This window comes from Schistocerca gregaria, unplaced genomic scaffold, assembly GCF_023897955.1.
Source record: "Schistocerca gregaria isolate iqSchGreg1 unplaced genomic scaffold, iqSchGreg1.2 ptg000865l, whole genome shotgun sequence".
NCBI lineage: Eukaryota > Metazoa > Arthropoda > Insecta > Orthoptera > Acrididae > Schistocerca > Schistocerca gregaria.
The window spans coordinates 55,001-65,000 of NW_026062227.1; positions in this window are offsets into that span (position 1 = coordinate 55,001).

Genomic DNA, 10,000 nt, shown 5'->3' on the forward strand with positions numbered 1-10,000 from the left:
GAAGAGTTATCTCCCAAAAGCCAAAGTCCCGCTGTCCCAATACATGCCCCCCATGCCAGAGAGGCCGGTCCGGGGTAAGAGACGGGCCTCCAATTTATCACTCTTCAATTCAATCAATGATGGCAGAAAACGTGGAGAGTGATACGGCGCTATTGGAGCAAGACGCTCCATTCGATGCAAGATCAAACGTCTCCGTCATGGAGCGACACGCCCATTTTCTTCGGCTTCTAGACCGAAGCGTTAAACATGGAAAGATCACCGCAGATCAAATCAGGGTGATCAAAGAGGAAGTTGCCAACTGGGCTCTGGCGCATGCCAAGCTCGAGGGGCAATATGAAGAGATAAAGGCGGAAAATGACCGCCTTAGAAAAGAGGCGGCAAAGCCCCAGAAATCTTATGCTGCAGTTGCGGCAGCACCAATCACGACAAAACGTACGGTGCAAGATACGATAAAGCAGAACGTACAGAAAGCAGTCCCAACAGTCTTCATAAAGCCTAAGAAAGGGGACGATGTCAAAACGGCAAAAGCCAAGTTTGAAAAGAGTATAAACCCTAGAGTAGATAAAATCAAAATAAATCAGATAAGGACTACAAAAAACGTATTGATAGTCGAACTGGCCTCTACTGAGGACAGTGACAAACTAATGAACAATACTAAAATTCAGGAGTCATTTACATGCGAAAAGCCCAGAAAGCGAAGGCCACTTATGATGATGTACGATGTACCATCATATATGACCCAGGACGACGTGGCTGACTGTGTTTACGCACAGAATTTTGAGGACAAAATGACTCGCGAAGAATTCATAGAACAATTCAAGGTCCGCTTCAAGGCAGGTCCTCGTGACAGAAACACTGTGCACCATGCCATTGAAGTGTCACCGGAATTGCGTAAACAGATCATTACAACCAATAGACTATACGTAGGCTATAATGCAATATCCGTCAAGGACTATACTGCCCTTGCTAAATGTACCAAATGTCACGACTACGGACATGTTGCAAAATACTGTAGCTTCCTAAACCCAGTATGTGGGAATTGTGGAAGCGAAAAGCATGACAAAACAAAGTGCGACAAAGAAACGCCCACCTGCATCCCTTGTAAATACCGGAAACGCACCTGCAACACTCCCGGTAAGGAGTGTGCAACCTATAAAATAATGATACAGCGGCTCATACAGAGGACAGACTATGGCAACGCGCTATAGAGTCACTCGAAAATCACCGAGCAAACAGTTGCGAGATGCAGGTCGGTGGCGGAAACTCAAGGAATCACAGGAATCTCTGCCCTCGGCGGTCGACGAGCGAGAGGAGGAGTGGAAGGTCTATTCTGTCTTAGTTCCAGACGTGCAACCGGAGATGCGGGACTTCTCCTGCCAGGTTGGGTCCTTCCTGGCCATTAGGAGGAGTCCTCCAGGAGATCCGGCGACCGAGCAGACCAACTTGGAGTCTACCTCTTCACAGAGTGGGGGCTTTCTCACGCGCAAGGAGGGAGAGACCTACACACTTCCTGTTCCGACAGAGCGGCCGGAGTCGACGGATTTCTCCTGTCAGGTCGGGGGTTTCCTGGCCACAGGGAGGGGTCATCCAGGCTTCCGGGAGGTGGCGGTGACCGGCGGGGCGGCTTCATCCGCCGGGAGCGGGGGTTCCCGCTCGTCCTCGGGGGCGGAGTCGTCGTCGGCTGCCGCGCCAGTCTCTGCAGCAGAGCACCAGCAGACTCCAAAAATGACGCAAGAGGATGTTGAAACAATTCAAGTTGGAAAAATGTACACTCAGTGTCCACCAGGAGACACATACACCATTTGTGAGGAAACGTTAAGACTGTCAAGACTGGAGGAACCCACAGCCCTAAACGCGGCTCTGAGGCAGCTGGTGAGGGTCGGGCATCCTCGCGGAGAGAAGGTCACATTCCCGGCACTGGAGGATGCAGACTGTATTCATCTTGCCGCGTTAAATATTCCCACAGACTTCGAAAAATTACAAGACTTAGTGTCAAAATTATATATCAGACGGGGTCGGGAGTTTGATATTGACAAGACCTATAAAAACATGGTCAAGATGCACGGCAGGATTGGTTTTGATCCTGCCCAGGTATGGCCTGATAGCCATTTCTACACCAGACATCCGGACTAAGATAAAAGTCCTGCAAATAAATGCTATGAGGAGCTCCCTCGTAACTCAGGAGCTCCGAAAGATAGCGGAAGAAAAGAACATCGATGTTATGCTAATTCAAGAGCCAAGCTCTGCCTCCGGCAAGGTCACAGGCTTTCCCGTCACTGCCCAGGTAATATCAATGGGTCCAAATCCCATGTCAGCAATTGTCATCTACAACAAGTTAATTAAAACCACTGTCTTGACACAGTATTGCACCTCCCATGTAACGGTTGTGGAGATAAACTTTTATAATACATTTTGGTATATAATCAATATATACTGTCAATACAGGGATCCAATCAATATTTATCTTGGGCAGTTATCTACAGTATTGCGAGCCCTAGCAGGCAAAGCAATAATAATAGCAATGGACAGTAACGCAAAATCCCCCCTATGGCACAGCCAAGTTCAAGATCAAAGAGGACAGGCACTGGAAGATATAATTATGGAACATAATTTAAATGTTGTAAATCTCCCCGGCAACCCTCCTACCTATAGGAGCAGAGCTGGGGCAGCGTCCTTTATTGATGTCACGCTCTGTACAACAAACATTGTTAATACTATTCAAAATTGGCAGGTCAATGACAACATTACCACCAGTGATCATAACGCTATTGAATTTACGATAGCATCACAAGTGGAGCATGTGCCAGAGGGGTGGACAATGCAGTACGACTACGGGAGAGCAGACTGGGACCTGTTGGAGGCGGAATTTCATCCTCCGGAGCTGGGAGACGGTCCTTTTGAAGTGGAGGAGGCCGTAGGGGCCTTAATTGTCTCAATCAGGGCGGCTTTGGCCGCGGCAATACCAACGCGAAGGCGCTTCATACGAAAAGCGACTTCTCCATGGACTCCAGAGCTCACCCGGCTCAGGCAGTCTATGAGAAGAGCACGAAGCAGCTATCAAAGGTCCTTCACCCAGGAGGAACGGCACTACCATCTTGCCCAGTATAGGAGAAGGAAATGGCTCTTCAAGGAGACTCTCCGACAACATCGCCAGCGGAGCTGGGAAGATTTTGTAAAGTCTCACCTGACTCTGGATCCATGGGGTACACCATACAAAATAGTTAGGGAAAAAATTCACTCACCAATGCATCTCTCGACTGTAAGAGTCGGCGACGCAGACAGAATGACACAGGACTGGTCAGAGACCGCTGAGGAGCTAATGAGGGTGCTCCTCCCAGACGATCGACCTGACACTGACACCGAGATGCAGCAGGAAATAAGACGGCAAGACCAGTTACACTACCACAACAACATACAGGTGTACCCCTACTCCATCGAGGAAGTGAAGGCAGCTATTCGCTCCTTTGCAAAGCGCAAGGCCCCGGGGCCGGATGCAATTCCTGCAGAAGTTCTGCAATGTATTGCAAACAAACTGGCTCCGGGCCTCACGAAAATCTACAATAGATGTATGGAAACACAGGTCTTCCCAACCTGCTGGAAGACGGCAGAGGTTATTATTATTAAAAAGGCTCCTGATAAGGACCCAATGATGCCCAAATCCTACCGTCCGATTTGTCTCCTGGACGTCTTGGGAAAGACGTTTGAGAAGCTGCTGGTCTCTAGACTGTCTAGTCATAGAGTCCTACGTGGAATGAGTGACTCGCAATACGGATTCCGAGCTCGAAAGTCAACTTCTGATGCTATCAACAAAGTCGTAAGTATTGTACACTCATCCACGCGGAAGTACGTCCTCGGAGTTATGGTGGATATTTCGGGTGCCTTCGACAATCTGTGGTGGCCGGCGCTCTTCTCTCGACTTCGAGAGTTGGAGTGCCCGGCGGCGCTATATGGTTGTCTGAAGGACTACTGCAGAAATAGAGTCGCCAGAATCACGGCTCCTGGTGTCGTGGTGTCTAAGAACATCTCAAAGGGCTGTCCACAGGGATCTGTGTGCGGCCCTGTGTTCTGGGACGTGAATATGGACCCATTACTGAACACACTAGAAAGGAACAACATGACATTAGGAGTCGTGGCGTATGCAGACGACCTCCTCGTTCTTGTTGAGGGTGACAGCCGTGCCGAGATTGAGACAAGAGCGGCCCATGTATCCGAAACACTGATACAATGGTGTCAAAGTTCAAAACTGGAAATCGCGCCTCATAAATCAAGTTTCATCTTGCTGAAAGGCAGACTAGCCAGGGACCCAATCATAAGATTAAACAACCGTATAGTCGCAAGAACACGCGCTGCAAAGTACTTGGGCGTCTTCATAGACGAAGCCTGGAGCTACATTCCACATATAAATCACGTTGCCTCCAAGGCCTTGGCAGTATTAAACAAATTAATAAGTATAGCCCAACGGCGTTTCCATCTCCCTCCGATTGCAACAAAAATGTATAATAACTGTGTCTTGGTACCAATTGTGGGATACGGCTCCAGTGCCTGGGCCCACAAACTCACTCAGGTCAAGCCTGCCACTATGGTAAGAAGGATACAGCGTAATGTAATACTAAGGTGTGTAGGCGCATTTGGTACAACACCAACAGATGCACTGTGTCTAATTATGGGACTCTGCCCTTTAGATCTGTTAATTAGACAGCAGGCTGCAATGTACTGGCTTTCCAAACGAAAACACCAACAAGTTACATTAATAATGGGTGAACACCTCAATAATGTTAAAGAAATTAAACAAAAAACGATCAATCTCTGGCAACAACAATGGGATACATCTGATACAGGAAGGCGTGTCTATGACCTCCTTCCAAGTATTCAGGAAAGAATACGTATGAAACACTTCGTCCCCTCTCAAGGCATTGTACACTTTCTAACAGGACACGGCCCATATCCTGTGTATCTCCATCGGATTGGAAGTCGTCCGACACCTGAGTGCGTTTGTGGCGCCCCTGTGGGGACGCCCGAGCACGTAGTGTTTGAATGTCCCGACTTTGATCCAGTCGCCTCAGAGCTAAGGCTTGAAATTCAAGACCAAACAGTCAGGAACATTTTGAGAAACCCTGAGAAATATAACACTTTACAATGTCTAGTTGACCAAGTGTCACAATTTGCAAAATTAATATTCGAGGAGAACTACCAACATTAAACCAGGGAAAAGCCGTACTCCTCAACAAGGTTGAGGAGCATTGAGCGGCGAAAGAAGTGACAAATACCATACATCCATCTGTCAGTGGTGGAATGGAGGGTGGCCATGCCTTCTGGATCTCCGCTCGCATGGCGCCTGTCCGCCCCACTGGCGCCGCACTAAGTTTTGGGAACTGTAAGAGGGCAAGAAGGAAGATGACAGAGGGCTCTGCGGTCTATGGAAACATAGACGCGTGAGATGCCCTAAGGGTGGTTCCTAGGATTGTATGCCTTCTGCAGATCCAAACAAAACCCGATAAGTACAAAAGCACAACTAGATACTAATACCCTAATATATAAAAGTAGAGTAATTGTATTCAGTTCTTTCTGTGTTTTAATTGTATTGTAAATAATTTTGTTTGTCTTTTTGGCGCAGAAGCGCAAGTTTGTTTTGTAATTTTGTAGTAGTTGTAGAAGTAGAATTTTATGTACATTAAGTGTAAATAAAGGGTGGTGGAGGGTAGAAAAAATGTAGATAACACAGTAGTGGTTTCCTAGCTAGTAGAGCCCGGCCCACCTCCTCGTGGTTAGGGACGGGCAACGCTCCTGGTATTCCGGAGCGGCTAAGAGGCCGGCATGTAATTACTAAATGTGCATGTATCTTTAAGTATGTAATACACTACTTGTAACAACGTAGTATTGTTTAGATTAACAACCCACTTTAGTAACCAAGATAGTGGGTCTTTGTATGTTAACAATAAACTGTAAAAAAAAAAAAAAAAAAAAAAAAAAAAAAAAAAAAAAAAAAAAAAAAAAAAAAAAAAAAAAAAAAAAAAAAAAAAAAAAAAAAAAAAAAAAAAAAAAAACTGTCCCAATACATGCTCTGGACGGCGGGCCGCGAGACGTGACGCTCGGTGGCAAAGAGTGCGCCGCTGAGGATATAGAGGGTCCGTCCCCCCGCACAGTGGTGACGGTGTGCGGGTAGTGTTTCCGACACCTCTTCCTGCGGTGGCAACTCTGGGGCAGAGTCGATACTCGCCCACTGGTGGAAGGTAAGCATTCTGCTTTACATCAGTACATAACTAATATTTCAGTCGTCTGACGTCCCTCCTTAGTAAATGATGCAGGACCACATACATAGATGATACATACTGTAAACTGGGGAGGACAGTGTGAACCGCACTCGACCCAGTCACCCTATCTCACAGTCCACTCTGTGTGTAACAAAGCGAAAGCACCAAAGCACTATCGTTCAACAACATCCATTTTATCCTCGCTGCCACAGGACACTATCCAAACAACGACAAGAGGAACGTCACGTCCACTAATAAGACAGAATGTCTCACATCACCCGCAAACAACGCAGCTCAAATCAGCCAGCAACACCCACAGTGGTCCACCCAGTATCAACACAGGACGCAACGCCACGCCACAACACAAAAGGTACAAGTAATAAAATACCCTTTGGCCACACCCCTTATAAAGGCATCGAACCAACCCACCACCTGACACCAGCCAAACGTACATCCTGATTTGACACATCTCTGGCAACCTAACCCACGTTGGCCCTTAACCTAACCCACGTTGGCCCTTAACCTAACCCACGTTGGCCCTTAACCTAACCCACGTTGGCCCTTAACCTAACCCACGTTGGCCCTTAACCTAACCCACGTTGGCCCTTAACCTAACCCACGTTGGCCCTTAACCTAACCCACGTTGGCCCTTAACCTAACCCACGTTGGCCCCTAACCTAACCCACGTTGGCCCCTAACCTAACCCACGTTGGCCCCTAACCTAACCCACGTTGGCCCCTAACCTAACCCACGTTGGCCCCTAACCTAACCCACGTTGGCCCCTAACCTAACCCACGTTGGCCCCTAACCTAACCCACGTTGGCCCCTAACCTAACCCACGTTGGCCCCTAACCTAACCCACGTTGGCCCCTAACCTAACCCACGTTGGCCCCTAACCTAACCCACGTTGGCCCCTAACCTAACCCACGTTGGCCCCTAACCTAACCCACGTTGGCCCCTAACCTAACCCACGTTGGCCCCTAACCTAACCCACGCTGCACCTTAACCTAAGTTACGCTGCACCTTAACCTAAGTTACGCTGCACCTTAACCTAAGTTACGCTGCACCTTAACCTAAGTTACGCTGCACCTTAACCTAAGTTACGCTGCACCTTAACCTAAGTTACGCTGCACCTTAACCTAAGTTACGCTGCACCTTAACCTAAGTTACGCTGCACCTTAACCTAAGTTACGCTGCACCTTAACCTAAGTTACGCTGCACCTTAACCTAAGTTACGCTGCACCTTAACCTAAGTTACGCTGCACCTTAACCTAAGTTACGCTGCACCTTAACCTAACTTACACTGCACCTTAACCTAACTTACACTGCACCTTAACCTAAGTTACACTGCACCTTAACCTAAGTTACACTGCACCTTAACCTAAGTTACACTGCACCTTAACCTAAGTTACACTGCACCTTAACCTAAGTTACACTGCACCTTAACCTAAGTTACACTGCACCTTAACCTAAGTTACACTGCACCTTAACCTAAGTTACACTGCACCTTAACCTAAGTTACACTGCACCTTAACCTAAGTTACACTGCACCTTAACCTAAGTTACACTGCACCTTAACCTAAGTTACACTGCACCTTAACCTAACTTACACTGCACCTTAACCTAAGTTACACTGCACCTTAACCTAACTTACACTGCACCTTAACCTAACTTACACTGCACCTTAACCTAACTTACACTGCACCTTAACCTAACTTACACTGCACCTTAACCTAACTTACACTGCACCTTAACCTAACTTACACTGCACCTTAACCTAACTTACACTGCACCTTAACCTAACTTACACTGCACCTTAACCTAACTTACACTGCACCTTAACCTAACTTACACTGCACCTTAACCTAACTTACACTGCACCTTAACCTAACTTACACTGCACCTTAACCTAACTTACACTGCACCTTAACTGTCACATGTAACGTCACAGGAATGTAGCTTTGCCTAACAGCAACCCTCTGAACATAGTTCACTGCTTGGATCCTCTGGTGTCATGTGTATTTCTTGATGCCATGGTGCGTACCCTCACATAAAGGTCTTTCGAGTGTTGCGTACTTTCTACACAGTCCCGCTAACCACTGGAAGGGTGTACCGCTACAGAACGAATATCGCCCTCCCCTCCTGCCCTTCCAAGCTGGTCGGTCAGGCGTTTGTTTGTGAAATGAGCCTTGCAGCTGTTCAGTTGCATTCGGTTGTCGATGCAGTCAGTGTACGTTGTGGTACGGCCTGTGTGGACTGTCCGCTGATGTACGCGTAACCCACACTGATCATCCGTCGTTACGTACTGAGTGACATAATGTGGCACATGCTTGACCGTACACCGGCTGCGCCCTACAATGGCGAATCATAAGGGCCATATGTTGTGCACGATGCTACTTGTCTCGTCTCCCCATTACAGCGAGATTGCACTGTTGTACGCCGTACAGACATGTGGTAAGTAGGTACGGACGAAAGTATTGCATGTTGGCCCCCCCCCCCCCCTCCTCCCTCTGCCGGGAATCAGCGTGAGCCGTCTGTTGATGTAGCGACGAGGGTTTTCCTATTTAATCGTATTGCCCCACACAACATGATAGCACGGTGGACCGCGTTCCACATCTGCGACATGCTACAGAGGCCGGTTGACAGTCGACCGCGCAAGGGACATTGCACACGTGCGCGGACCATCTTCCACGTGTTCTCTCGTGTACATGCCGCAGTGTGTATGTGGGCTGATGTAGCGTGTCGTGACACATAACATGCAGGCATGCCAGAATCGTAGATTTCGCAAATGTAGATTGACGTATACGTTTGCTGCCAAAGATCCGCAAATGAACTGGAAATCAGTTGTTGAGCGGTTGTTCGCGCTGCAGGTGCATCGGTGATAGCGACGATCGGTACATCTGTGAACCGGTTGTTTCGGCGGTACCCGCCATGCCCCCGAACCTGAGTTGGCCATGTGGGTATGAAGCGATACGAGGCTGTGGCTTGGCGGGACAGTCCCCGGCCGGTGAGGGGGGGCCGCCCGGCGTGCTGGCCGCGCGCTGCGTGAGCGCACGCACTACAGCCGGCTGGTGGGGGGCGCCCAGTGGCAGGAGCGCCGGCCGACGGGCCCGGCTGGCGTCCCAGCTATGCGCCGGCGCACCCTGCGCGCGGCGCCAGGCGGCCAAAGTGGGTTCTGTCGAGCCCGGTGCGAAGCGCGGTGGACATCTGCAGTGTGCTGGTCCGATTGCGGACTGTGTGCGTTGAGGATGCGCCGCCGCCCGGCACTCGGCGTCGCGACGCCGTCTGCTGCTCGGTCGCCCCCAGCGGTTCTCGCAGGTGGTTTGTATCGCAGCTCTGCGGACGTGTTGGCGCGTGCGCTGTGCTGGGAGAGTTCGCTTCTGCACCCAAGTGGGGCTTTGCCCTTCTGTGGCGCTGGCGTTGGAGCTGCCGGTCACCGTAGGTGGCGCGTGTTGTTTCCCGCCGGCAATGCCACGACAGCACGCTCCCGGGCCTCTGTCGGCAGCGGCAAGCTCAGTTGGGAGCACGGGTGTTCGCACTGAAAGCGTCTACTCGCCTATCTCCGGGCGATTGCGCCTCTCTCGAACCCGACCAAGTACTTAGGACGGCGCTGCGCGCCGCCGGGACCTGAGAGGGTTTCGAGGTGTATCGTGCAGGGGAGCTCAGCCTCCTCCTGTTTGCAGAATAATTGAGCGGACGCTTGCGTGTTCGCGCGGGCCCTCGGGACACACTCCCGGGCGGCCGGCTGC